Source organism: Bos indicus x Bos taurus, chromosome 17 (genome assembly GCF_003369695.1).
Source record: "Bos indicus x Bos taurus breed Angus x Brahman F1 hybrid chromosome 17, Bos_hybrid_MaternalHap_v2.0, whole genome shotgun sequence".
Lineage (NCBI taxonomy): Eukaryota > Metazoa > Chordata > Mammalia > Artiodactyla > Bovidae > Bos > Bos indicus x Bos taurus.
Genome location: NC_040092.1, coordinates 52,659,131 through 52,665,805, shown reverse-complemented (window position 1 = coordinate 52,665,805; position 6,675 = coordinate 52,659,131).

Below are 6,675 nucleotides of genomic sequence, written 5' to 3'. Positions count from 1 at the left end.
AAAACACTTTACACAATTGGTCTCAGGCTCAAAGCCTGAAGTTTCATTAACCAAAGTAGGTTCAGGTAAGACCAGGGTGCAGGTGAGGCTCCATGGGTTTGGCTTTTTGTAGGCAGCTCCTTAAGTACAGTTCTACTAGTCTGAAGACCTGGGCCATAAATAAGTTATTTCCTCTGTAACACACATGACACAGAGCAAGGGGATGATGTAAGATAATTGCCATAGATGTTCCCATTCAAAAGGGAGTAACAAGAGGTGCATAGCAGTCACTAGTCTATCACAACTGTAAACTCCAGTTGGCCTGTTTTCATCCTTTAGACCAATGGTCTCCAACATTTTTGGCACCAGGAGCCAGTTTCATGGAAGATGATTTTTTGAACAAACTAGGGCTGGGGGTTCGTGCAGGCGCAGGTGAGAGGATGGTTTCAGAATGATTCAAGCATATTACGTTTACAGCATACTTTATTTCTGAACTAATGCCACTGCTTATCTGACAGGAGGTACAGGTCCATAGACTGGAGACTGGGGACTCTGCCTTTGGGGTTGGGGACTCAGCCTTTGGGGTTGGGGACAGCCTTTGGGGTTGGGGACAGCCTTTGGGGTGGAGGACTGGAGGCTGGGCCTTTGAAAGCATCTTCCTTCATGGATCACAGCCTTATATGGCAAAGGAGCTTGAGTAGTTCAAAGCTATGACTCATGCCATGCAGGGCCACCTAAGAAGGATTGGTCATAGAGGAGAGTTCTGGCAAAACATGATCCACTGGAGGAGAAAATGGCAACCCACTGCAGTATTCTTGCCTAAAATACCCCATGGAGAGCATGAAAAGGCAAAAATATATGACACCAGAAGATAAGCACACCGGGTCTGAAGTTGTCCAATATGCTACTGGGGAAGATTGGAGGGAAATTAATAGCTCTAGAAAGAAAGAAAGTTTCTTTCTGCCTGGTCCCAAGCAGAAAGAACTCTCAGTTGTGGATGTGTCTGGTGGTGAAAAGGCAAAGATGGAGAAGCTCTATACAGTCAGCAAAAACAAGACCAGGAACTGACTGTGCCTCAAATCATGAAATCCTTATTGCAAAATTCAGACTTAAATTAAAGAAAGTAGGGAAAAGCACCAGGCCATTCAGGTATGAATTAAATCAAATCCCCTACGATTATATAGTGGAGGTAACAAATAGATTTAAGGGATTAGATCTGATAGACAGAGTGCCTGAAGAACTATGGATGGAAGATCATAACATTGTACAGGAGACCAAAACCATCTCCAAGAAAAGAAATGCAAAAAGGAAAAATGGTTGTCTGAGGAGGCCTTACAAATAGCTGAGAAAAGATGAGAATAGAAAGGCAAAGGAGAAAGGGAAAGATATATCCAACTGAATGCAGAGTTCCAAAGAATAGCAAGGAGAGATAAGAAAGCCTTCTTAAGTGAACAATGCAAAGAAATAGAGGAAAACAATAGAATGGGAAAGACTAGAGGTCTCTTCAAGATAATTGGAGATACCAAGGGAACATTTCATGGAAAGATGGGCACAATAAAGGACAAAATTGGCAAGGATATAACAGAAACCGAACAGATTAAGAAGAAATGAAAAAAGTACACTGAAGAACTGTACAAAAAAGGTCTTAATGACCCAGATAGCCATGATGGTGTAATCACTCTCCTAGAGCCAAACATCCTGGATATGGAGAGGACACCACCCTAATGGGAGAAAGCAAAGAGGAACTAAAGAGCCTCTTGATGAAGGTGGCCAAGGAGAGTGAAAAAGTTGGCTTAAAACTCAACATTACAAAAACTAAGATCATGGCATCCGGTCCCATCACTTCATGGCAAATAGATAGGGAAACAATGAAAACAGTGAGAGACTTTATTTTGGATCATAAAGAAGGCTGAGCACTGAAGAACTGATGCTTCTGAACTGTGGTGTTGGAGATGACTCTTGAGAGTCCCTTGGACTGCAAGGAGATCCAACCAGTTAATCCTAAAGGAAATCAATGCTGAATATTCATTGGAAGGACTGATGCTGCAGCTAAATTTCTAATACTTAGCCACCTGCTATGAAGAGTTGACTCATTGGAAAAGACTTTGTTGCTGGGAAAGATAGAAATCAAAAGGAGAAGCCGGTGACAGAAGATAAAATGGTTAAATAGCATCACTTACTTAATGGACTTGAATTTGAGCAAACTCTGGGAGATGGTGGAGGACAGAGGAGCCTGGCATGCTTCAGTCCATGGGTCCTCAGTCTGGCAGAACTTGGCGATTGAACAAGACCAACAACAAATTAGGCCTCATAAGAATTACTGTGGCTCTATAAGAATTACTGTCTGCGTTTCTTGTCTGCATTCTCTGGGCTCATGAATTCTTTTCAACCAGCTTTCTGCCCATAAAAGTTTAAGGATCCATTTTATTTTTATCTGGAGTTACTTTCAATTCTAAATTTGAGTGGGTTTTCCATGTAATTATGTTCTACTAGTTAAAAGTCACATCTACAAGTCTTTTTGCAAAAGTCCTTCTCTATCTTGGGTTCCTGAATGACGTTCTCTGAGACAACAAGGTCCTTTAAGACTTTTAGAAACCCCATTGTTAAATGGGGAGGATTTGAAAAACATGCCCTTCTAATTCTTATAAGCCCTTCCGTCTGTTGGAAAGGGTTTCTGAGTTACCCATCTCAATTCCTTCTGATATATGAACCCTACAGTTTCACACAGAATTAGATTTTGTGCACCAAAATTTTGAAGATTTTTTTTTTTTTTTGGTCATATGGAAAAGCCTAGAAAGAGAAAGTGTTTTATTATTGAACTTAGCAAATTCTGGCTCATTTACACTTAACACAGCAGTCCCTCACCCTGCTCTCTCCTTTTACATTTTTTCCCATAGATATCAAGAAGCAGCTACGTGGAATTTTCAACATTCTCCTACATCATTGAATTCATTAGGGTCATCTCCTGTGTTCAGCATTTACTGCAGGAGACAGGTCAACAACACTTCCACCATGGCTTAATGAGTCCCCTTTCTTCCAGTTTTCAATAACATTTCCTTCATTTTCCTTTACACTTTCACCAACAACCTTCTCAATAGCCTTTGGGCTATTTCAATAAGACTCTCCTCATGGCTTTCCTGGCTTCTACCTGCTGCCCAGTGCAAACCCATAACACATGTTGCTTTTTGTTATGGAATCACCCACCCCGCACTTCAGTTAAAAATAACTCAGATCAGATCAGATCAGTCGCTCAGTCATGTCCGACTCTTTGTGACCCCATGAATCACAGCACACCAGGCCTCCCTGTCCATCACCAACTCCCGGAGTTCACTCAGACTCACGTCCATAGAGTCAGTGATGCCATCCAGCCATCTCATCCTCTGTCATCCCCTTCTCCTCCTGCCCCCAATCCCTCCCAGCATCAGAGTCTTTTCCACTGAGTCAACTCTTCGCATGAGGTGGCCAAAGTACTGGAGTTTCAGCTTTAGCATCATTCCTTCCAAAGAAATCCCAGGGCTGATCTCCTCTAGAATAGACTGGTTGGATCTCCTTGCAGTCCAAGGGACTCTCAAGAGTCTTCTCCAACACCACAGATCAAGAGCATCAATTCCTTGGCACTCAGCTTTCTTCACAGTCCAACTGTCACATCCATACATGACCACTGGAAAAACCATAGCCTTGACTAGACAAACCTTTGTTGGCAAAGTAATATCTCTGCTTTTCAATATGCTGTCTAGGTTGGTCATAACTTTTCTTTCAAGGAGTAAACGTCTTTTAGTTTCATGGCAGCAGTCATCATCTGCAGTGATTTTGGAGCACAAAAAAATAAAGTCCAACTCTGTTTCCACTATTTCCCTGTCTATTTCCCATGAAGTGATGTGACCAGATGCCATGATCTTCGTTCTTGAATGCTGAGCTTTAAGCCAACTTTTTCACTCTCCTCTTTCACTTTCATTAAGAGGCTTTTGAGTTCCTCTTCACTTTCTGCCATAAGGGTGGTGTCATCTGCATATCTGAGGTTACTGATATTTCTCCCGGCAATCTTGATTCCAGCTTGTGCTTCTTCCAGCCCAGCATTTCTCATGATGTACTCTGCATATAAGTTAAATAAGCAGGTGACAATATACAGCCTTGACATACTCCTTTTCCTATTTGGAACCAGTCTGTTGTTCCATATCCAATTCTAACTGTTGCTTCCTGACTTGCATACAAATTTCTCAAGAGGCAGATCAGGTGGTCTGGTATTCCCATCTCTTTCAGAATTTTCCACAGTTGATTGTGATCCACACAGTCAAAGGCTTTGGCATAGTCAATAAAGCAGAAATAGATGTTTTTCTGGAACTCTCTTGCTTTTTCTATGATCCAGCGGATGTTGGCAATTTGATCTCTGGTTCCTCTGCCTTTTCTACAAACAGCTTGCACATCAGGAAGTTCACGGTTCACATATTGCTGAAGCCTGGCTTGGAGAATTTTAGCATGACTTTACTAGCATGTGAGATGAGTCCAATTGTGTGGTAGTTTGAGCACTCAGTTATCTATTACCATGTAACAAAGGAACACCAAATTTGGTGATGTGAAGTTATAATAATTTGTTATTTTGTTCAGAAATCTGCAAGTTGGGGCAGATTTAGCAGGGGATTTGTCTTTACTCTTGAATAGAAGGAATTTCAAAGATTAGATTTAAAACCTCCAGAGTGCCCAGAAGTTAAAAAAAACAAAAAAAAAAAAAAAGAAAGAAAGAAAAGCTGTTTACCTTAGAGCAATGGAAAGATATTTTTGAACAACATAATTGTTAGTATATTATTCACATTTTGAGATGAGAAATGATACAGACTTGAGGAATAATCCTACTTGAAAAATTTATAAATCTTGGACTGTTTCAACTTATCATGTCCAAAAGTATTTAAAACAATCGACTTATAATTGAAATGAGGAAATATAATTTTTGAAAGATAGGAAATATTTGGCTTCAAGACAGAAACAAACTACAAGATAATTTTCCATGTCTCCTTTTAAAACCATAACCATACATGCCATTGTGCTATTCTAATTACATTCTTATTGACATCATCCAATATCTTCACCACAGTGCCCTCATTTTTCCTATTTCCTGTTTTTACTAACCCCCATAAATTTCCCTTATCATTTATTGCTTGGTTGGATGAATTTTGAACTAAATATCTTTGACAATTCTTGGTATATTTCATTTAGTTTTCTGTAGGACTTCAGCTATGTTTCTCTTTTTTATTAATATCACAAATCTCTCTTTGGTTGATTTTTTTTTTCAAGTGAATCTACCCTGGAATGTGAAGTCAAGCGGGCCTTAGGAAGCATCACTATGAACAAAGCTAGTGGAGGTGATGGAATTCCAGGTGAGCTATTTCAAATCCTAAAAGATGATGCAGTGAAAGTGCTGCACTCAATATGTCAGCAAATTTGGAAAACTCAGCATTGGCCACAGGACTGAAAAATGTCAGTTTTCATTCCAATCCCTAAGAAAGGCAATGCAAAGCATGCACAAATGACCACACAATTACACTCATCTCATATTGAAAAACCTCTTGATGAAAGTCAAAGGGGAGAGTGAAAAAGTTGGCTTAAAGCTCAACATTCAGAAAACTAAGATCATGGCATCTGGTCCCATCGCTTCATGGGAAATAGATGGGGAAACAGTGGTAACAGTGGCTGACTTTATTTTTTGAGGCTCCAAAATCACTGCAGATGTTGATTGCAGCCATGAAATTAAAAGATGCTTACTCTTTGGAAGGAAAGTTATGACCATCCTAGACAGCATATTAAAAAGCAGAGACATCACTTTGCCAACAAAGGTCTGTCTAGTCAAGGCTATGGTTTTTCCAGTGGTCATGTATGGATGTGAGAGTTGGACTGTGAAGAAGGCTGAGCGCCAAAGAATCGATGCTTTTGAACTGTGGTGTTGGAGAAGACTCTTGAGAGTCTCTTGGACTGCAAGGAGATCCAACCAGTCCATTCTGAAGATCAGCCCTGGGATTTCTTTGGAAGGAATGATGCTAAAGCTGAAACTCCAGTACTTTGGCCACCTCATGCGAAGAGTTGACTCATTGTAAAAGACTCTGATGCTGGGAGGGATTGAGGGCAGGAGGAGAAGGGGACGACAGAGGATGAGATGGCTGGATGGCATCACTGAGTTGATGGACGTGAGTCTGAGTGAACTCCGGGAGTTGGTGATGGACCGGGAGGCCTGGCGTGCTGCGATTCATGGAGTCGCAAAGAGTTGGACATGACTGAGCAACTGAACTGAACCCTAACTTTTAAAGACCTACTTAAGCTTCAGAGTTAGTGAACATGTGAAAGTCACCTAGCTTTCCAATTCTGAAATAAATATACAAGTACTTCATTAGCAAAACCGAGTGTTATACAGCACACAACAATCACTGCATTTCCTTTAGTGATTGAAAGTACTGATATTCAAGATCTAAATCATTCTTCTGAAGGTAACCAAAAACGTCCCAGAGGTGTGAGCTTTACAGTATAAGAAAGAGACTAAAATAGTTTTATCTTACTCTAAAACTTTCCCAATGCTGATTTCATTTCTGGTTTGCCATGAAGTTTAAAGGTAGGGTTGACTTGGTGGGTTTAAGCTGAAACTTAGAAGGAGAAATACTTTGGTATGAATATGCCAGAGGAGGAGAGGCTCAAAAAGCATAGTAAGTTTAA